Below are 25,416 nucleotides of genomic sequence, written 5' to 3'. Positions count from 1 at the left end.
TAAAGGGACAAAGCTCGGGTATAGAGCTCATGTTATGCACATGCATATGAATGACAAATTAACAAAGTAAATAAATAGAATGAATAAGAAATCTATACAAAAGGTTCAATTTTATTAGGGTTTAGGATAACACGAATTTATTTGCTGGCCTGACTCTTGAATTTTTTCAGTGGAGTCGCCAAACTATCATAACATCTTGATCCGAGGACTTATCGCTAGACATTGACTTAAGGAGTCTCTATCAATCTTTTTTGTTTAGGTATGATTGGTCACCTATGAAATCTATCCCTTTAAGTAACACCTAAGCTTGACTAAGGGTCTATAAAAGAATAGGTTTAGGTCTATTAACCAGACAGGGTTCAGGAGTTCGATTATGTGTGAGGAAGGTTATAGCACCTTAACAACGCCTATCGAAAGATGGTACCAGCTTGATTTTGTGTTATCCAATAAGCCTTAAAATTTTTATCAAGTAATTAATTATTGAAAACTATTATTAATTAACTCCAATACTTTTGACAGAAAATTAAGAAAATTTCTTCACCTCAAGAGTATGTAAAAAAACTATTGTTTCACTTACAGAGACTCCATCATCGGATTATTTAACATAAAAAAAATTCAAGAAAAGAAAGAAAAAAAAATAATGATTCAACTCTTGATATAAATCCTTTTCTTTTCATAAAAAAAAACTCATTGCTTTTGTACAAAAAAAATTGATACTTTCAACTTTTCCTTAAAGCATTCAAAAATTTTTATTTTAAGGAAAATTAATACTTTTAACTTTTCCTTAAAATATTTTTCTTGATAATTTTTATTTTTTTAAGGAAAATTGATACTTCCAACTTTTCTTCAAAATATTTTTTTTTGAAAATTTTATTTTAGAAATTTTACTTTTAAGAAAAATTGATACTTTCAACTTTTTCTCAAAAATATATTGTTTTGAAATTTTAATTTTAAGAAAAATTGATACTTTCAATTTTTTTAAAAATTTTAATTTTAAGAAAAATTGATACTTTCAACTTTTCCTTAAAAATATATTTTTTAGAATTTTTAATTTTAAGAAAAATTGATACTTTTAACTTTTTCCTAAAAATATTTTTTTAGAATTTTATTTTTAAGAAAAATTGATACTTTCAACTTTTCCCTAGAAATATTTTTTTTAGAATTTTATTTTTAAGGAAAATCATTTAAAAAAAAGAAATAAAATAAAATAAAAAAGAAAAGAATATCAAATAATTCTAATTTAGAAATAATAATAATAATAATAATAATAAATAAATAAATAAAAACCTTAACGCAACTCGGCTCTGCGGCTGGAATCTGCTCGACTCGAGGCACAAAAGGAGACTGGAATGGAACGGCTCGGGGTATGGCTTGGCTCGACTCGACGACTTAATAGGGAATGGATGATTCGGGTCAAGAGCGGGTTGCGCTATGGGTTGGGTCAGCCCAGGAAAAAACGCGCGGATCCTCTAGGTTTACTAATGCCAAAACAACATCATTTTAACATAGTATTTAAGGCTAAAAGCGCAACTTTTCAGTAGATGCGCATTTTTCCTTCTCTCTCCCCTATTCTTTTTCTCCTCTTTCTCTATAAAAGAACCCAGATTTTGGTTGAATGTTCTACCAGAGTCTAAAAAAAGATGCCAGAAACTTTAAAGTTGGCCAAAAAACTCATCGAAAAATTCAAATGCAGTCAAAAAATTCATCGGATTCTGAAAATTTTTTAAAAATTTTCCATAAAAAACTCCAAAAAATTCGAAAATATTTTTTTAAAAATTCTAAACTGCCTCTAAACATTTTTTACTTCTGTTTCACCTCTCTATTGTTTTCGTCTCTGTTCTGTGTGATCTATAGACCTATTTATAGGGATTGATCAGAAGAGTTTCTGATCAATCCTAATTCCCTTTGAGATTTGGATTCAATCTTTAAATCAAATTCCAACTCTACTAGCCCTCAAATTCATGGCAGAATATATTCCAATATTTTTTATCCTAATCCCAGTAAAAAATTGATCAAGAAAAAGATAAAGGTAAAAAAAATAGATAAATATATATATACTAATAGATAATAAATAAATAAATATATTAATAGATAAATAATAAAAAATATTAATAGATAAATAAAAAATATATATAAATAATAATAAATAAATACAAATACAAATGGGCTTACCCATTTGGATCGGGCTCAATTACTTCAGGCTTAGATCAAATTAGGTGTCTACAATATTTTTACGTTCGTTTATTAAACGAATCGAATACGAATAGAAATCTGTTTGATTCATTTATATTCGCTAGCAAGCTTGTTTAAGGATCATTTAAAACTCATTCGTTTATATTCGTTTATTGTTCAATAATAATAGTAACAAAATTATATTTTTATCTTATACCTTAATCTTATTTTAATATTTATTTATATTCGTTTAAGATTTATTTATTTAAATTTATTTATTATTCATAAACATATTTATTTATTAATTTTTTTCCACGTGCTATGCACGTGATTGTTAACCAAATTATAATTCTAATATAATAAAATAATTTTAATATTTTTTATAGTAATAAAATTGAAATAATTATTATCATGCTAGATTAAATTGAAAATGTAAATTTAAGTTTTAAAAAATAAATATAACAAAAATTTTAAATTAAAATTTCAATAAAAATAAATATTTAATCTTTCTCTATTTTAACTTTTTTTAAAAGTTTTCATTTAAGTCTTTTGGTGTTAGATCATCATCTTCATTCATTTTTTTAATTTTTTTAGTTCTAGAGTATTGTCTTCTATTATAATCAAATCGGATTTTGTACTTCCCTTCTTCTCTATTTCAAGTTTTCTTTTTTAGCTTTTTTGGTAGTGGATTTTTATTTTTAATTTTATAAAATTTTAAGACAATTAATCATCGCTGAACTCATTTAAATTCTTACTTTTTTATCTATTTGCTATTAAAAATTTAAATTCTTTATTTTAATTTGAAACCAAATTGTTATAAAGGTTTTGTTGCTTGATATAAAGTAAATATATAATGTTTTCTTTTTCAGTATTGACTTAGTTTTTAACATGTACTTATTTATGTAATATAAATTATTTTGTAGTTCATTCTATAGTAAAAAAATGCATACTTAGACAAAATTTACTAATTAAAAAATATTAATTTATAAACATATTTTAAAAAAGGACATGAAGCAATCAAGAACTATTCATATCTCAGCGTAATAATCAATGATATTTATTTATGTATTTACAAGGGATATTGACTAAAACTACTTTTAATATCAAATATTGATTTATTAAAAAGCCACTAAACATACATAACTTAGTTAAATATGTTATAATAAGAGTTTGAATAACACACTTTACTTAAAGGTATATGTTATCCTAATCAAATAGTTTTTTATGTTGTTCTTTAAATATTGAATACTTTTCTCGATTAACTTTGGTTCAAATATTATTATTGTTTGTTAAATAATGAAATATAAGAATCTTAAAATTAATAAGATATGACCTATTTTAGATAAATATCAAAAGATATTCTTATATTTTGAAGGTAAACTATATTTTAAATCTTAGACTTTAAAATTGATAGTGAATATATTTTTAATATTTGAATTTTTTTAATTAAAATGGAATAGTTTCTTTATTTGACCAACACTTAATTATATTTCTAGTATAAGTCATACAAAAAATTCATCATTTAACCAATATTGTTATAAAATTATAATTTATAGAATTCATACTATTATTAGTATTATTAGATCATATATTTTAATTTAAAATGTTATGTACCTAAGAAAATAACTTGTAGGTAATTTTCTATAATGATTTCTAATAAGTTTAGACTCATCATTTCTTTCTTTCATTTTAAAAATATCTTTAAAGATAATAATTTTTTTTATAGTTGCTATCAATGTTATAAAAGATACCACATAATACAATAATTTATTTTAGTAAAGGTATAGCATTAATCTAATTACTGTTAATATATTATCAAGTAAACAATCAATGACATATAAATTTAGATAAAATCATTCTAAATTTTTACTTCAAATTTTGATTTTTTTTGAATAAAAATACATTGTTATAGTAATTAGTACATGAATATTGTTTTAATTATATATATATATGTGTGTACAACATTAAAAAATATTATAATTCAATACCTTAGTATTAAATGACAATCGATATAATTTTTTAAATGAACTAAATATGTTAGACATATTAAAAAATATAGCTCTATATCAATATTCAACCAAAACAAAAAAAAAATCTAAGTTAACAATGGTTTACTATTATATATTATCGATGATTTATCACTAAGTTATATCACTAATTTACTATTAAAATATGAATAATTTACTACTAAGTTATCCATGTTTTATTACTAAGTTAAAACTGATTTACTATAAGTTATCATTGATTTATTGTTCTCACTAATTTACAACTAAATTATAATTGATTTAACATTAAGTTATCAATAAATTATGACCAAGTTAACATTGATTTATTATTATAACTAATTTATTACTAAGTTTGGACTTCACTATTGCTAGTAACCGAAGTTCAACCTTTAAAAACTTTAAGTATAAAAAAAACTTATCATCGATTGAAAACTAAGCTATTATTGATTTATTACAATGTTATAAGTGATTTATTAGTAAATTATGAATGATTTAAAATTAAGTTATGAATGATTTATTATAAAGTTATAACTAATTTACTGTGAAGTTATCGATAATTTACTACAAAATTATAAATGATTAACTAATTTACTATTAAATTATAATTGATATACAATTCAGTTGTAATTGATTTATTAGTACGCTATTGATGATTTACTGCTAAATTCAATGATTTACTACAATATCATTATACATTTACTAATTATCACTGATCTATTACTAACTTTTCAATAATTAGCTATTAAGTTATCAATTATTTAATATTAAATTATCACTTAATTATTACTAGGTTATTTATGATTTACTATTAATTTATCAATAAATTACAATAAATGAGATAATTTTTTTATATAATAACATTATTATTTTATTAAAATTTTTTAATGAATAGATTCAAGATAGATTTATTCTAGTCCCTAAGTATGAAAGTTCTAGTTTTGCTTTTTCTAGTAATCAGAGTTCAATTATTGGTAACTTCAAGCATAAAAAAATGTTATCACTAATTAACAAATAAGTTATCACATACATATTACTATTTTATCACTGATTTATTACCAAATTATCATCAATTTATCACTAAGTTATGGATGATTTACTGTTAAGTTATAAATAATTTACTATTAAGTTATGGATGATTTACCGTTACGCTATTAATGATTTATTATAAAATTATTACTAATTTACTATGAAATTATTAATAATTAATTGATTTATAACTAAATTATCATCGATTTGTAACTAAATTATCACTGATTTATAACTAAATTATCATCGATTTGTAACTAAATTATTATGACGTTATTAGTGATTTACTACTAAGTTATCAATAGTTTATTATTAAATTATCCATAATTTACTACTATATTGTTATGTATTTGCTACTATGTTATCATTGATTTATTACTGAATTTCAATGATTAACTATTAAATTATCATTGATTTATTATTAAGTTATTTATGATTTACTACTAAGTTTAAAATTTAATTACTATTAAACTAAAATAGATTTACTATTAAATTATCACTAATTTACTACTAAATTATCAATAAATAACTATTAGATTATCATTTATTTTTTAAGTTATCATTGATTTACTATTATGCTATTATGCACTTACAACTATATTATAATTAATTTATGCATTTATAACTGTATTATAATTAATTCACTAAGTTATTATGTATTTACTATTGGATTATTATTGATTTAGTATTAAGTTATCAATTATTTACTACTAAATTATCATTGATATACTGTTAAGTTATCACTAATTCACTATATTAAATTATCACTGATTAATTATTAATTTATCAATTATTACTATTAAGTTATATTGATTTACTTTAAATTTTCAATTATTAATTACTACTAAATTCTAATTATTTACTATTAAATTATCATTAATTTATTACTAAGTTTTTTATGATTTATCACCAAATTAATTAATTAATTATCACTCCCTTCATTTGTCCTAGTTAAATTGTTATAGTTAACTTTTTTTGGTTAAAATTTTTTAACTTTAATATCTATTATTTTAAATATTTTAATATATTAAATTTTATAAAACATATATTAAGAAACCATTTCATTTAAAGTTTATTAAATATTTTTTTCATATTTTTATTAATAACAAATATAAAATAATAGGTGATCAAAGTTAAAAAATTGACCAACAAAAATCAAATGTGACCATTTTACTGTGATGGAAGAAGTAATAAATTGAATCTTATTTACTATTAAATTATTTTTAATTTATTACTAAATTATCATTAATTTACCACTAAATTATCACTTATTTTTTGTTAAGTTATCCTTAATTTAATACAATTTTATTATAGATTTATAATTATATAAAAATAATTTACTAATAATTTGTTATTTACAACTATATTATTATGTATTTACTATTATATTATCACTGGCATACAACTATTTTATCAATTATTTATTACTAAATTGTTATTTATTTACTATTAATTTATTATTAATTTACTATCAAATTATTTATAATTTACTATATAGCTGTCATTTATTTGGTATAAAGTTATTATTGATTTTTGTCTAAATTATCACTAATTTACAATAAAATTTTCAGTAATTTGCTACTATATTATTATACATTTACTACTATATTATAATTGATTTACTACTAAATCTTTTATCATTAATTTAATTATGTAAAATATATTAATAGGTGTAATGTGTTACAAACACTAAATATTTATATGTAGAAAATCTATTTTAAGCCTTTTAACTGTTAATTAAAGCATGAATGACTTAACCAAGAAAAACTATTTTAATAAAAAAAGTAAACAATATTTTAATTTACTAAAAAATTATTAACTAAAAATAAATCAAGATAGTTTAATAAATTATAGCATTTATATATAATATAGATATATATTAAACATCTTCTTAATTATAAAATTTTCCATTCAAAGTAGGTTATAAAATCTGAAATATGCATATATGTTTGTGAGTATTCTAAATATTTAGCTAAAATTTAAATAATTATTATAGAAAAATTGGCTAAATTTCAAATTGGGCATTTTTTACACATTAATTGAAAAAAAAAAAATAGAGGTGATGTTATCATCTAATACTTTTTTTTTTTTATCATTTTCATATATATATATATATTATGATACATTTACCCATTGAGTTATATAAAAAGACTAATTTAATAATTTTAAGATCTATATGAAATATTAATTGATTCATTTATCTTGTTTCTATCTATATATAATTTAACTTTATCAATTAAGTTAGTTTTTAATCTCAATTGTAAAACTATATAAATATATATATATATATATTTTATTTCACATTCTCATACTTCAAATTTTTTATCATACAACTAATGAGTTTAATTATAAGTCTTCCTTTTTTTATGAATTGAAGAATTTGTTAAAGATGCATAATTGACATGTAATGCATTATTAATAGGAGTCTACCAAATTAAAAAATCACTTTTAATATTATTTGGAGTTCACACGTTTATATGTTTATATTATAGATGAATTATGCAATTATGTATAATAAACACAATTATAAGAGTACAAATAATTATTAAATAGATCATTTCATGATAATAGTATGAATCAATAATCATATACTTAAAGTATATAAATAAATAACATGAAATAAACTATAACATTATTGGTTCAAAGAATATAATAATTGATTAGAGAACTAACAAAGTTTTGATCATTTAACAAAAAATGCATAATTAATCATGTGATTAAAATATTTTTCGCTATCAAAACACAAAAATATGTTAAAGTATTCTTAATTGAAAAAAATAAATTTATATTAATTATGAAAAAATCATTAAATATATTGATAATAGAGTTTTTAAATTCCATAAATGAAGTTAGTAGCATGAGACATACCCTTCAGATTTTAAAGTCTATTAAAAAAAACTAGTTTTAAAAAAAATGAGTGATGTGTTAATTTTTTTAACCCACTTGTGGAGTTAAAAAAACTCAACTAACAATATATCAAATAATTTTTCTTTTTCAAGATTAATGTTCCTTAACAATATTGACTTTGGTTTCATAAAAATATCTTAAATACTAAATATTTAAAATTAAATATATAAAAAAAAAAGATAAACCAAAATTAACTTGCGTGTTGTATAGAATCAATCTATAGAATACAAAATAAAAACTAAGTTTAGTAACAAATCAAGGTATGGGATATTATGTTCATAAAGCAAAGATTTATTTAGGTATTATATAGGAAATTGCCACCCATAATAGGTGAGCAAAATCCAATATGATAAATAACTACCAAAAGTTAGTTATAATGGGGTTTGTGATTTAAAACAAAATAACTACCTTGAGTGGTTATTGTTTTTGAATTAAAATGGAAAAAAATCTCAAACCTTCTCTCTTTCATGAAAAATGGCAACATATGAGAAAAACATGAAAAAAAGGTTCTTGAGACATGAATATACCGTGGTCTTATCTTCTCTCAATAAGATATGGTGTTTAGCCATGATGAGAAACAAAAGGGATGAATATGTTAATCCAAATCAAGAATAAGATGAATCTCGTTCTTATGGAACTATGTGATGAGTCACAAAGAGAACAAGAGAGGAAAATAAAGAGATCGACATAGAAAAGGAAACTCTCCAAAGAATCTCATGCTTTGATGCTTAAGGACTTACACTATGGATAGTAGGTAATTTTTGGATGCATGATCTTATCTTCGAATAATGAATCAAGTCAGTGTCACTTCCGTAAATTAAGTAAGTCTTCTGCATTATTTTTGATATATGATGTTTATTATATTATTAGATTATCTTCATTGTTTTCAGAGTAAGGTTAGCTTGATTCCTAATTGTTTCAATGTTTTTCTTGAAATACTAAAATTATAAACATGTTCTTGAGTTTTTCCCAGAATGTGCTCGAAAATCTATGAAAGTATTACACAAAAGTGTGTAATTTTGTTGTAGAAAGTTGTTGTGAATGTTTTGAAACATTTAAATGCAAGTTGCCATTATTGTTTAGATTATTTTAGTTCTAGTTTTCAGTTTTCAAAACTCAATGCTTGACGGGGCATACAAATGACCTAAGCAAAATGTCAATTTTTAATATTTTTTTTAATAAGCATTTGAATACCTTTTTAGAAAATTTGAATACCATACTCGATTTTCAACATAATGAAAAATAAAGAATTAAAAAAAGATAATAAATGTTAAATTTTTTTTTATAGTTCTCGATTAACTTTAAAAAGATGAAAAACACAAGAATGATTAAAATATGTTTTAATCATTATAAGATTTATGTGTGTTCATGAAATTTCTTGCATATATATTATAAAAAATCATGATAATGATTATGAGAACTCCTATTATTGTAAAAACTTAGGCAGAATTGCTTTGAGCCATAAGACTACTAATTAAATTAGTGCAGCATACGAATTTGTCCAAATAATGATAATATTGTATGTCATATCATCCAGGGTGAACAACAAGATTAAAGAGTTGATCTTATGAGGTAACATGCATGTAAAGAGGATCTAAACATATACATGATGTTGAATAGATATACTTTTTACACTTAGAAAAAAAATCTTTTCAAAGATATCTAGATGCCTAACAAACGTTCTAATGTTATAATTTTGATAAAGAATTTTGTAATTTTGTGAGAATGGGACAATGAGGAATAAAACCTTCTTTATTGGCCCAAGTTTCCATAATAGCACATACAAAATCCTTGGATCTCTATGGATGGCTAATAAGAATATAAAACTGTCATAGGAATTTATGGATTCCATCTTAGTCATTAGACAAGGGTAACATATTGATTGGGAACATAGTTTAGTAAATATTACGTATGTTTAATGATAAAATTTATTCATGTGCTTAGTATGTACATGTTATATGAAACTTGTCTATGAAATTTCAATTAATGTAAGTAACTGTTTGAAGGTAACCTTATAGTTAGTGGGAGTTATAAGATAATTGATTTATTCTATCTTAAAATGATTAATTTTACATAATGAAATAAATTAGTGATAATCAAACACATTAAAAATGAAATTTGATTGTGAATATAGTGACCTTTTGGTTTTGTATTTATGTTAATGATTGTCATTGTTTTATTTGTGACATTATGGCAAAACAGATGTGTGTAATGTTTGATATTAATTAGTGCATGTGTCTTTGAATATTAAATTATCTTTTGAATATTAAATTATCCTTTGAATATGACTTTTGTATTCAAGTATACGATTATTGAAAGATGATAATTATGAAATCTGGAGTATGAAAATCTAGTATGTGTTAAAAGAACAATAGGTTCTTGAAATTCTAAACTTTATCCTAATGAAGCCCCAATATAGGAATATGTCTTTACATAAAAGGGAGTACTAACATAGGGGCTAAGGGCTTGTGAAGCCTAGATAAAGAAAACTTTATTGCTTGCATTGCAATGTTAAATAGTATATATAAAGATATCATGCATGAGTTCTAGTAGCACAATATTGCTAAAAGAGATATGGAGTGCCTTGATAATAAAGTTTGTATAAAATAGAGGCTAATCACTCTCTGACAAATGAACACGAGATTCAAGCTATAATTTAGTTCTTTTCACATAATTAACGGCACATAAAGGTGCATCTGACCCATAATGAAACTATAAAGACTCTCAATGATGCTTTTCATCATCTTCAGTTAAAGAAAGATCATATAAGAAGTATCTGAGTTTAGTGTTAACGGGTATATGGCATACACATGTTCAAAAGAAGTTATGGGCTTCAAGCATAGGCCATATGTAGGAACAAGGAAAATTTCCTAAAAGACCAAAAAGTGGTTTAAGTGGTAAAAAGAATGGTCTAATTCATAGATAAAGAGAGGAGATTATTTTTTGGACACCGCAAGCTCTGTAAAAATACTCCTCCAAACATCAAATCTAACTTAGCCAAATCACCCAAAAAACCACCATTCAACCATTATTTCCAAAACCTACCACTATGAACCTTAATAGCCTAACCAAAACATTACCTCCCCTCCCAACCAAAACCTACTACTAGAATCAGCATGCTTAAATCCTAATAGCTCTTCATTTTTTACCACCATTTGACAACCTTGTGATTAGCCTTCACCCACAATAGAAATGCTAAATACAATAACACCCAAACCCGAAACTTTCCCTCATCAAAACACACACCAAAAAATAAAATAAAATAAGAGCAAAAAAAATCATCACAGTTTTCCCTTCAGGGAGAAACCTTAGCAGTGCCAAAGCCATAACAAAAAAAAAAATCAAAATACAAAAAAAGGAAGAAGGTTTCGATTTTAAAGGGTTTTAGGCCTACGTTTTTGGGTGAGAAGGAAAGCTGAGATTAGAAAAGGAACATAGTTTAGATCTAGAACATTTGAGAGATTTTTGAAGAGAAATAACCTAAAAACAAGAAAGAAGAGGTTGAAAGGAAAATTTTAGTGTATTTTGGGCCTTGATCGATACCAGTGATCGGTGACTGATGACAGTTGGCATCATGGCTGACAGCTGTTGCCAATGATTTCTGGGTTCTTTTATCCAGTTAAAGCTTTTAGAGAGAGGGAGAAAAGAGAAAAAAAGAAAAAAAAATGTATGCCCTTTATAAGATGGCCAAAACCACATTCTTTTGGGCATCAAGATCTATGGCTTGACCCTTTAAAACCACGTGTATACCCGCTTATGACTCGACCCATTTGTAAGTTTTTTCTTTTGTATTTTGTATTTTTATTTTAATTTAATTTAATTTATAATATTTTTATTATTTATTTTCACAAGTATTTAAAAAAATTTTAAACAAAATTAAGTGACTATTATGGAAAATAAATTTAACAAAAATATGAAATTTAAAATAAAAATTAATTTTTATTAAAAATAAAAAAAGATTAAATTCCATAAAAATAATTATTAGGAAAAATGGAAAGAGTTCCATTTCTCTTTAATTTTTACAAATAAAATATTTTTTAAAATTCCCCTAAGTATTGGGATTATTTAATAAATTATTTTTGCTAAGAATAAAATGCTACAAATAATAAATAAATTAAAAATAATTAATTATTTTAATAAATCTTTTAAAATATAATTTTAAAATATAAAAGAATTCAATTTTCTTTAATTATTGTAAATAAAAACCTTTTTGAATTTCACCAAAGAATCTAATAATTATTTTGCTAAAAAAATCTATTTAAATGATTGAAAACAAGTATATAATAAAAACAATAAATAATAAAAATAAAAGTGTTTATTTAAATAAATCTTTTAAATGAAATTTAAAAAAAAAAATTAGAAGAGTCTTATTTTTTTAATTATTTTCAATGAAAAATTATTTTTTTGGGATTTCACCAAAGAATTGGGATAATCCAAAAATCAATTTTACAAATGAGATTTTTATTTAAATAAACACATAATAATAATGATGATGATGATGATGATGATAATGCATATTGTTCATAAAAAGTTTTTTAGATGACATTTTTGAAAATTTTGTGAATAGTCAATTTTTTCAAAGCTTTTCTGAATGAGAATATTTTCTATAAATTCCACCAAAGCATTGAAAAATTTATAAAATATTTTTAAAAATAAATTTTTATAAAAAATGAAAAATAAGAAATTTTTATAAAAAATAAAAAAAATTTTAATAAATTAATTTTAAATATCAAAAGACCTCATTATTAAAGTAATTGGGTAACACATGTTTAATTGGTATCATTTTTTGAATGGATGATGTAAGGATACTAATACCTTCCTCATTTGTAACCGTATTTTCGGATTCAATTCTAATTTCGCAAACCAAAACCTCTTTTAATAAATCTTATTTAATTTTGAAATTTTTATTAAAGATGACCTTTTGGGAAGCCAATTACATTTTACAAAAAAAATTAGTGGTGACTCCGTAAATTTTCTTCGAGTTTAACGATTAGGTCCCTCCAGACAAAGAATCACTATGCCAATAGGAAATAATTAAATGATTAAAGTAAAGGGAGTTGACATCTACTAATTTAACGTGTAAGTTTAAAAAAACTCATATCTTACGTAATGTCTTGTTTGCTCTTGATATTTGATAGAATTTAGTTTCTGTTACTATTTTTCTTTGGCTATGATTTGTTATGAATTTTAATAACATTAATATGGATTTATTTTTTAAAATAAATTACTATGGATTTGGATGTTTATTAAATGGTTTTGTTACGCCAATATTAATGTGAATGTTTGGTAGGTTAAACTTGGTTATATGACACAACAAAAAATGGATAGATTAGCAAAAGAGGGATTACAATGCCTTATATGATATGTGTAAGCTGTAAAGCAAGGAAACTAACAAGAAAATCATTTGATAAAGAAATTAGAGTTGAAATTCCATTACAATTGATACATTTCGATATTTGTATCCCAATGTATGTAAGGACACGTAATGAAAGTTAATATTTCATCACATTTATTGATGATAACACATTTCAGTTTTATCTATTTGATTCATCACAAGTTTAAAGCTTTAAAGTGCTTTAGAAAGTATTTATATTTTGTGAAAAATCAATTAGATAAAAGCTTTAAAACTTTGAAAACTGATCGTGAATGTGACTACTTGTTTGATTAGTTTAGACAGTTATATGATGAAAATAATACTAATAGGTAGTTTACAATTTCAATGATTCTACAACAAAACAATGTTGTAGAAAGAAGAAATAAAACTCTTCTAAAAATGGTTAGGTCAATATTGGCTCACATGAATTTGTAAATCACTTTTGAGGTAAAGTATTGTTATCAACTGTCTATATATTCAATTTATTCTCCAAGTTAGTTATAATCACTCCTTATGAATTGTAGATTGGTAAAAAATTCAATTTCAGTAACTTAAGAACTTGAGGTTGTATTATCTATGTTTTTGAGTTTACTTATTAACATGGCATGTTTTAGGTCCACAATGCAAAAAGAATACATTTGTAACTTAATCTAAACATTCTAAAAGGATATATGTTCATAAATGAATAATCAAGTGAAAGTTTAACTAAATTTTAAATCTTGGAATGCCACTTTTTTGGAAAATAAATTTCCAAAATAAAGGTGAGATGAGTTAGTAAATTTCTCTTTATGAGATTGAGGATGCAAATGATTTGCTAAGTTGCAAATCAATTAATGCACATTCCTGATCAATAACCAATAGTATGTCATCCAAGTGGCAGCATGGCTAATGTTGATGAATTTGTTGAATTTGTTTCATAAGATCACTAATCAAGCAAAAGAAAAATGGATAAAGACATTAGAAGAAAAAAAGAGGAGTCTAAATCAAATAATATATGAGAATTGATTGATTTACCTAAAGGACACAATTCTAGCCATGGAATGTTTAGGTTTGGAGTTACATCAAATGGATGTGACAAGTGCCTTTCTAAATGAAGAATTGAAAGAGAAAATCTATATAGAATGACCTATATGTTTCATTGATAGAGGTCAATAGCACAAAAGTGTGCAAATGATGTCTTAAAGAATCTTTTACGCAGTGGTACATTACTATTCATTAAGCGAAATTTCATATGATTTTATCATGATTGATAAAGATCGCTGTGCATATGTCAAAAGAGTAATAGATAAGCTCGTGATCTTGTCACTCTATGTAGATGACATATTGTTGGCTAGAAATGATGAGAAGTATTCCACTATGGTGAAAATTGGTTATCTTCAAATTTGAAATAAAGTATATGCATAAAGCATCTTACATACTTGGTTTAGGAATCAAAAGAGATCGTTTCAAGAAATTGTTCTTTTTCACAAGAATAATATATTAAAAAAATTCTTGAACAATTTTGTATACAAGATTACAAGCCAATTAATACTCTTATGGCAAAAGGTGAAGGCTGAACTGAAGAATGTGTCTTGCGGCTCCACAACGTAAAGGAGTAAATGATAAAAGTTTCATACTCTAGTGCTATTAAAAGCTTTATGTTTGTTATGATGTGCACAAGGTCAAACATCTATCATGTCGTGAGCATGTTAAGCAAATATTAATCCAATCTAGGTCAAGCCCATAGAAAAGCCATGAAAAGAATATTAAGGTATCATAAAGGCATTATGGATTATTTATTGTACTATAAAAAAAATAGTCTGCATTTAATTGGTTATATGGATGCCAATTGGAGAAGAGATTTAAATGAAAGAAAAATCTACCTTTGGCTATGCTTTCTTATTGAATATTGGACTATATCTTAGATCAGTAAGAAAGAGACTTGAATAGCACTATCCGCAATGAAAGCTGAATTTATAGCATTTTCAGTGGCAATACAAGAGGTTGTTTGGCTTATAAGATTTTTTAATATTTTGAGAATTGAAAAAGATAAGTTTAACTTAATGTTAGTGAATTACAATAGTTGAGTGGCAATTATATTCACAAACGAATTTCAAAGACCAAACAAAAAGATACCAAATATAATTTTGTAAGAGACATGGTTGTATAAAATAAAGTCAATAAGTACATTTCTATGCGTAAGACAATTATAGATCCATTAACTAAGCTTATGCATAAGATATGTTTCATAGCCATATAAAACCTTTAGAGTTGCGTAGATAAGAATGTGTCGATTAAAATGTTCCATGTGAACAACTTACGATTTTTTTTCCATTTGAGTTGTGATTTATATTGAATGCGATTAATGTGGTTAAAGTTTAGTGCTTTGTTTTGTAAAATATACACATGTATATGTATATGTACAAATACGATATGATTTGTACGATATGTCAAACAAATTATTTGCCTTATCTCACAGGTAATCACCTTAATGGTTTGGCACCATGAGAGGAAATTAGTTTTAAGTCATAGATTGAAAGCCCAAACTTAAAATGGAATCATCTTGATAAAGGATCAAGATAAAGTCAGTTGATATTGAAATTTACGACTAAAAGTGAATAATCCCACAGTTCACTTGTTTGTCTTAAATTCCAGGTGAAAGTTCGATTGATTATGTGAAATCAAATAAAATTATGGACTTAAGTTAGATAATGAAAGTATTTGAACTATCACCTGTATAGTATTGATATTTAATGGTAAAAACATATGTTCCTTAAAAAAGAAAAGTACCGCAGCAACTGTTTTATACCACATGTACATTATTCGACTAATAAGGGTAACAGAAGAATAGATCTCTACTTGTTGTTGTGTGAGACCCTTGAGATCATAAGATCTCATATTTAGTACCCTTAGGGCTTTCGACTATTTTTTAAAATTTCAGTTCAATGTTAGCTATATTGGATTATTGCCAATTGTAATGGATGATTCGATTGAAAGAGACATATCTAGATAACAATTGAATTGAAATAAAGAGATTATAGAATAAGGGAAGATCATTTTAGTGTCACATTTAATTGCATTCATAAGTCGACCAATTATATTTGAGACGCTGAATATAATTGTGAATACATTAGTATATCATGCAATATGATAAAAAAAATATTGTGAAGAACTTGAAATGTGATTGAATGGATCTATAGTGCTATATACTTGCTCTACCTGTACTTGAGAGTTATTATATATACCTAACAATTGTATAAGTAACTAGATGTAATTTTAAGCTGCTATATACACTTAATAGTCATAAAGCAAATAAGTTCTCGAAGTATGCTAGTCGCATGGCTTATTTCCTTGTATAAACCTATTGCAAAGAGTTAAAAAAGTTCTCTTAACCATGAGAGTTTGTTAGCCACTCTATGCAAGTGGCAGATGTAGGAAATTGCCACCCATAATAGGTGAGCAAAATCCTATATGATAAATAACTACCAAAGGGCAGTTATGAGGTAGTTATGAATGGGTTTTGATTTAAAACAAAACAACTACCTTAAGTGATTATTGTCTTTGAAATAAAATGGACAAAAACCTAAAGCACTTCTCTCATTCATGAAAAATGGAAACCATTCATATTAGAAAAACATGAAAAAAAAAAAAAAAAGGTTCTTGAGACATGAATATGCCACGGTCTTTTTTTTTTCTCAATAAGACATGGTGTTCGGCCATGATAAAAAACAAAAACGATAAATATGTTCATCCAAATCAAGAATGAGATAAGTCTCATTCATATGGAACTATGTAATGAGTCACATAGAGAATAAGAGAGAAAAATAGAGAGATTCGCATAGAGAAGGAAACTCTCTGAGGAATTTTGTGATTCAGTGTTTAAGGGCTTACGCTGTGGATAATGCAATTTTTGGATGAGTGATATTGCCCTTGACCAGTGAATCAAATCAGTGTTGCTTCCGCAAATCAAATAAGTCTTTTGCATTATTTTTTATATATGGTGTTGTTCAATATATTATTAGATTATTCTTCACATTGTAATGTTAAAGCGTGATTGTATATAGTGATTAGAAATATTGTAGGAAATGAAATCAACAATTGCAATCATTAAACATATAAAAGAATATTTATTATAAAAAAAATCAAACATACAAACTTAACACAATGCGTGAATTATTATTTCTTAATCATTTTTTGATAATTTAATTTATTATTTTGTATGAACTTTAATTTTAATTAATCTAAATTAAATAAATAAAAAATATAAATATATTTAAGGATTCATAATATGTACCACTAAAGAAGATAAGGAATAAATTAAATTGTATCTTGAAAATAAAAAATTATATGGTTTACTTAAAATAAAGTTAAATGTTTTAAAGGCATGCTCGTTATGATCTAATAATTTAGACTAAAACAATTAGTAATTGAGCAATAGGAGAAAGATTTTGTCTATGTTTTGTTCAATATCGCGGACTTATAGTATATCACAGTCCATAGGATGACAAATGTGTTTTATATCAATTTGATTGAATTATTACTTATGAAATTGAACAACAAAAATCTAAAAAAAAAAAAAGATAAAAAGTAAATTTGGGTTAATTTTCAAAAATACATCCACCATATCCTACAAATAAATTTTAGTGTAGTTTAATTTGATATAAATTTTATTTGTAAATTTTTAATTGATTTAAATTTAAAAAAATAACAAGTAAAAAACTATATATTTAATGACAAATAATCTTTATTAAATAAATAAATAAATGCTAAAAATTGAAAGATAAATTTTTTATTTTTTAAAATTTATGAAGGCATATTTATTTTTATTACTTTTAGATTTAAATTTAAATAACTAACTAATAAAAGCTATATATTTAATGATAAATAATTTTTATTAAATAAATAAAAATGCTAGAAATTTAAAAGTAAATTTGTTATTTCTTAAAATTTATAAAGATATTTATGTCATTCACTTTTAATATTTTTAAAGTTCACACTTTTATATATAAATGATAAATGATATATATTTGTGAGCATGCTCTTTTAATATTTACAAATGAATTCATTTAACTTAATCAAGCCGAACATAAATCGAATACGAACATCCTATTATTTAAATGAACCGAACTCAAATGAATAAAGTAATTGTTTTACTGAACATGAATCAAGTTTAAATAAATATAAAAATAAACGAATAAATTATGAACATATGTTATTTTGTTAATATTCTATTTGCTTATATTCTTACCTTCTTAGGAAGAAAGATTATTGGGCATACATACCTTTATCATTTTTTTTTCTTAAAAAATGGGATAATTAAAGATAGAACAACAAAGGCACATATTTTGAAATTTTTGGAAAAAAAAAAAAGAAAAACGAAAGAGAAGACTGAAAAACAAGAGAATAAGATAAAAGATGCACAAATAGAGTAGTGTAAAAAACATTTAAAATCAAACAACGCTTTTTAAAGCATAACAAAAACCCCCTTTTTTTTGGGGGGGGGGGGGGGGGGCGGGGCAACTGCCAAATTAGTTTTTTCTATTAAAAGAGATTTTAAAATTTTTTATATTTTTTAAAATAAAATTTTATATTTTTATGATATTCAAATATATCTTTATGTAAATAAACTTTTTATTTCAAATGAAAAAATAATTTGTGTTAAAAACTTATTTGACTACAAATTAAAAATTTAAAAATTTATTTGAATACAAATTAAAAATTAAAAATTTATTTAAATGTAATAAAAATATAAAAATTTATTTAAATAAAATTATAAAGTTCAAGATTTTTTTATTATTTTAACATACTTTTAAACCTAAAAAATCCATTTTTAGAACGTAATAAAAAACCCATTTATTTTTTATGACCTAATTTTAAAAGCCAACTTGGAATTTTAGAGAAAAAGAAAAACCATTACATCTTTTACAAGAAAATTCACTTCATCCCTTGTTCAATGTCTTAATTAAATTTATAATTATCACTTATAATCAAACAAAATCAAACAAAAGGCAGCGACCTGAAATGGCGTATCAACTAAACTTAAATTGGCTAAATATACCCTGTTCTCATTTCCATACCACAAACTGGAATCCATTACATTCCAGGTAATAAGCCGAAAGGTCAGTGTCTCACCTAACACAACCTGTTTGCATATTTTAAACGAGTTATATCCAATCAAGCCGATGTGCTAACCACAGTGCTACTATCATCAGTTATTATTTAAATTGCAAAAAGGTAAATAATACTGTATTTAATTGGTCAAAATCAAATGATTTGGTTGGGGAGAGGGGGGGGGGGTTTCTGGAGTATTGACCCATAAGTATAAATTTTTTTGGGATTAAATAATGGAGCATTTATATTTTTACCCCGCCTTCTTATCGATAATTTCAATTTTTTAAGTTTTAATAAAATTATTTAAATATTTAATAGTTAATATTTTTATTTTTTACGTTTTTTCTGAAAATTTATTTTCGGACACTCTTAAAGGCTCCTAAATATTTATTTTCAAAAACTTTTAAAATTTTCAAAAAATTTATTCTTTAAAATTTCGAATCTCATCTAAATATTTTAATATAAAATTTTATGAAATTAAACACGAATCAAACAAAAGCAATAAATAATTTACCTTTAATTTTATATTTTTAACTTCAAATTGATAAAAAAAATTTTGAATTCGATTTAATTGGGCTTAAAATCTTTTAAGTTTTCCATTAGAAAAAGAGAGAGAGACGAGATAAGGCATAAGAGAAAAGGAGATGGGATGTTTGAGTTTTTTTTATAAATTTATATTTTAGGTATAATGTGTATTGAGTAAAAAATAAAGTATTAAAAATAAGAGGTGTATTGAATAATTGTTGAGGTACAAATAATAACATTCTAAATGATTAAAACATGCATAATAAATAATAAAAATAAAAAATGAAAAAGTTAGGACTAAATTAAATATGCAAGTGGAAGTAGCTTGGCGTACATACCAAATACTGATGATAATGGTCCACAGCTACGTCTCCATTGCTTCCATCAACGATTATGTTTCCTGCAATATCAATTATATCATCTCTTTGTTGTAGAAATGGAAATTATAACTAATAAAAATATAAAATTCAGGGTCAATTTCTATATAGTCAAAGACCTTTTGCAAATTATAAAGTTTTTTCCTTTTTTTTTTGTAATGATCAGAGACCATGAACGCTGCTGCTAAACGTAGGAGAGGTGGAATTAAATAACCTGGTTTGTGGGAATAGACATCCCAATTGTTCAAACCTTTACCATCACTCATGTAACCTCCTTCATACTGCAAACCCAAAATTAAAGAACAAGAAACATTTCAGCATTATATGTCTATTATGGTTTCTTTTTCCTAAGGTTCATTGGTTATATAGTTAATGAGTATTAGCAGATTAAAGATGGTTGAAGCAAACCTGGTAAGCAGAAGAGGCTGTTCCGAGGAGAAAGTTGGAAGGAAATCCAGACGGATTACCCAAGCTTTGTTTACGAGTTAGCAGCTTGGATGAAATGGAGGGAGGTAAGAAGAACATCTGTAAGAGAAAGAAACCAATATAAAGCTTTATGGAAGCATCCATGGCTGTCCTAAGCAGTTGTTGTCTGCAATTACTAAATAATAGAAAACTAGAAAATATCTCAATCTCCGTATAAGCATATAGGGATAACATATAGCCTTCTCCATGGACCAGAGACAGAGACACTAGTTTGGATGAAATGGGCCTACATTTATACCGACGCCACGAAGACAAGTCAATGCAACGTTTATTAGTCTACTATGCAATGGAGTATACTCCATCTCAATATATATATATATATATATATATATATATATATATAATACTCCATCTCAATATATATATATATATATATATATATATAATGATCGCATATTGATGTAGATAAATCTGATAATTTTTATGTTCATGTTATATAAAAAAATAAAAATTTATATATTTATATTATATTTTATATAAAAATTATATGTTACTATTCGTGTTAACACAAAAAATATAAAATATATCTTTTTTATTTATCTTAAACTCATATATATTTTTTACTAAAATTCTAATATGTCACTTTTTTATATTTTTTTATATCATTATAATGTCGTGCTTTGAATTATTTGATTTAATCGCAGTAAATTTTTTTTGTCATATCTATTTATTGTTTTTTGTTGCAAAATTTATCAAATTTAAAAAAATAAAAGGAAAGAAAAACAAACAAGATAAAATATGTATATCTTAATTGATTTAATTTTTTCCATAAAATTAATCTAAAAAATAAAAAATGTAAAAAGTGAGAAAAGAGTAAATGCAAAAAGTAAAAAAAAAAAAAAGTAAAAATGAGTAAATAAATGGTGCTACATTGAAATTTCGTATTGAGTTTAAAATAAAAATTACATAAATTAAATTAAAAATAATTACTTTATTAATATAAGACATAATATGTATAGAATTAAATAAATAATAAAAAATATATTTGTATATATACTTTGAAATGGGTTAGAACAAAAAACCATAAACATATTTCCAACATGATCTCATCTTTTTTTAAAAAACTTAATCTCTCTTAATTCAATCTTGATTTTAAAAATTATCCATTTATGAGATTAAGATGAATCAAAACTCGTAAAATATAAAATTAATTGACATTTTGAGTTGCAGAATTTATTTTATTAAAAAATATAAAATATGAAAGTTAAAATAAACTAAAATGGGATAAAATAACTAAAATGGGATACCACATGGATACATCCCTAATTTTTTTTTTTTAACAAAATTACTTTTATTAAAAAGACAAAAAAGGAAAAAGGAAAAATAAAAAATGAATGTTAAAAAATTTAAAAAAGAAAAAAAGAAAAAGAAAACCCTTTGAGGTTATTATATAGACGTCCAAATTGAATAAAGATTTATCGAATATAAATTATTTTACTATTATTATGAATTGGCTCTTTTTGTTATAAAATTTATTAGATAAAAAATTGAAAGTAAAAAACAAACTACGAGGTCACATGGGCAACTATATTAATTTTCTCACAAAATTTATTTAATAAAAAAATTATAAAAAGTTAAAAGAAAAAAAAGGAAAAAAACATAAGATGATACATTAAGACTTCAAATAAGAGTCAAACAAAAATCAAAATAAATCAAATTTATACAATGGATGAATGGATTGATGGATTACATCTTAATTATACATAAATATAGCTTTTTTTATTAAATTAAGGTGCTAAATAATAACTTTATTAATATAATATATAAATACAAATATAAAATTAAATAAATAATTTAAAATATAAATTAACATATATGGGCAAGATAATACAGGACATCATAAATCCGTATTTGACTTGACATTAACTTTTCATGAAAGAACATCGATTTGATCTCAAATAAAAAAAAATGCATCTATCAGATTCAGATGAATCGACATTAATCGAATGTGAGTTATTTTATCATACATATCTCTCTTAAAATTTATTTTTAAAAATTAATTTATCGATTGTCATTGTTGTCAATTATTTGATTAAAAAAACCTAAAATATAAAAAAAGCAAAATAGGTTGTTAAGTGTACACATAAGTTATTTTTTAAAAAAAATAATCTAAATAAAAAAATTAAAAAATTACCAAAAATAAAATAATAGTAATAGTAATAATGAAAAGGAAAAAGTTGAGTTGTCACATGATATTAATAACATTGAACTTTCCTTAAAAATTTATATTATAGATTTATATTTTTTTATTTTAATTTACTTTTTTATATTTAATATTTTTTTAGTTTATATTATGATTTTTATCAAAGGGCTAATTTGATATTATTGATTAAAAATAATATTTTTCTTATACTATAAAATATTAAAAAGACCAAATCTAGATGCTGAGTTTACACCTGCGTACAAAATTTTCTAATTACAAAAAGATACAAAAAGCTATCTTTATTATTAATATAAAATTGGTCCTACTCATAAAAAATATAAATATAAAAATATTTATTAAATATAAAAAGAAAAAACGGAAGAGAAAAACTTAAGAAAAATAAAAAAACTGACGAGAAGGCAAAATAAAAAGAAAGTTGAGTAAGCGAACATTACATCAGGAATAATTATTTTATTTTTGAAAACTTTATATTATGAATTTAAAAAAGGCTAAAATAAGAAAAAATAAAACAAATAAAATTCAGATGTGACATTAACATCTCAATTAATATTGTTTTTTTTAAATATCAAATATAAAAGAAAAAAAAAACTAAAAAATATATATTTTTAATAATAATAATATCAAATGGTCCCAACATTTATAAAATGAAAAATATGTTAAAATATTTATTAATAAAAAAGAGAAAATTTGTAAATAGAAAAAAAAATAAAAAGCAAAAAAAGAATGAATTACTTGGTACGTAATATAACTTTGATATCAAGTGAGTCAAGCAAAAAAATAAAATCTAAAAAATGATGTATTAAATATATAAGGAAAAAATAGAAAAATTTTAAAACTGAAAAAAAAAAGTGGTATACCATTGTATCAATAGGGTCTAACAAAAATGTAAAAAGTTAAATTAATTTTTTAAAAAAAAAATTAGGATAAAGTGGATGTAATAAAAAAAATTAAGACAATATATGAAACATTTAAAAAAAATAAGAAAAGAAATGTGCCATCGAAAATAAAAAAAATAAATATCACAAGAAATATAATAGAATTGTGGGATTCTAAAAAATAATGAATTCCATTGAAATAAAAAAATTAAAATACATTAAAACGATAAAAAATTTGAAAATGCTACTCGAAAAATAAAACACAAAAGCAAGCCCCAACAAAAACAGAGAAGTATGGGTCTCACTTTTAAAAAATGCTAGATAAAAAACTTGTACTTCATGGTAGGGTAGTCCTAGGTAGCATTCCAAGAATAGCATATATTAGTTCAAAGACTTGAATTAAAAGCAAAAAAAAATGAATTGGTTAATAATAATTTTTTGTAAATTCAATATTCAATAAGCACAAAATTCACAAATCAATTTTTTTAATCAAATAAATACAATAAATATGAGAACTAATAATCTTAAAAACAAGAAATAGAGATAAAAGATCAAACACTCAAATTTATAGAGATTTGACCTTTCTTTTAGGAACCTACGTCATCTTCTTTAACCTTATTTACCAAGAAGTTTGATCCACTATGTGTTAAAAGTTACAACCTAGCTCTTTAAAGCTCTATACAATCAACAACATAAACTCTTAAGGGTTATCCTTTCCCTTAAGCTTATAGTCTCATAATACAAATTTTTAAAATGTTTTGCAAACTCAAAGAACCTCTATAAGGTTGGATGTTTGCTAATTTGAAGTGCACATCAAGATTAGAAAGAATATTAAGAGAAAAATAGATACAAGATGAAATTTTTGCACTTTTCTTTTTCTAAAATGTTCTTTAATGCTTGAAGAAGATGATAGATAGAAAGAATGAGTTTTCTTAGCTTTTTATACTCTTCAAATACAGTGGGAAACCTTTATTTATATGTTGAAAGATGAAGATAGCCATTACTTGCATTTAATGCTTGAAACTTGTAAAATTTCAGACAAAATAATAACCATTAGGGTTTTCAGGGCACTATAGGATTAATCCCCTCATATAGGGGATCTATTGGGTTAGTTGAAAATCAAACCAATTTTATGCATCATCAAAGTACCCCGATCGATCAAATAAGGAACCTGATCGATCCCTTATGTAGAGGATTTATCCCTTCTGTAATTTTAAAGCTTTTTTTGCTTCTAGATAAAAAATGGATCAATCTTTTTAAAGAAAAGATCGATCGGTCATTTAGAAAACCTAACCAATCAGTCCCTACAGAGAGGGGATTGATTGATTTTTGAAAAACTTGCACGAAATAAGCTACTAGAAGAAAAATTGATTGATCTTTAGCCAGAGGATCGATCAGGTCATGTAAGGGGATC

The 25,416-nt window shown here is 23.7% G+C and overlaps 1 pseudogene across 1 annotated transcript in view; it reads right to left on the bottom strand.

The window, feature by feature from the left end:
* LOC111275168 (beta-glucosidase 46-like) overlaps window positions 1-21,164 on the bottom strand; it is a 35,241-nt pseudogene extending 14,077 nt beyond the window's left edge. Inside the window, exons 1-3 of the transcript XR_016333939.1 lie at window positions 20,886-21,164; window positions 20,692-20,758; window positions 20,439-20,500 (exon numbers count right to left, since the gene is read on the bottom strand). The product of XR_016333939.1 is annotated as a beta-glucosidase 46-like (transcript). The remainder of the gene's footprint in view (window positions 1-20,438; window positions 20,501-20,691; window positions 20,759-20,885) is intronic.
* Between the last annotated feature and the right edge of the window lie 4,252 nt (window positions 21,165-25,416).

The sequence above is a fragment of the Durio zibethinus genome, chromosome 26 (genome assembly GCF_047325235.1).
Source record: "Durio zibethinus cultivar Kanyao isolate XHJ-2024 chromosome 26, ASM4732523v1, whole genome shotgun sequence".
In the NCBI taxonomy this organism is placed as follows: Eukaryota; Viridiplantae; Streptophyta; class Magnoliopsida; order Malvales; family Malvaceae; genus Durio; species Durio zibethinus.
The sequence above is the reverse complement of the archived record's forward strand: the minus strand, read 5'-3'. Positions and strand labels throughout refer to the sequence as shown.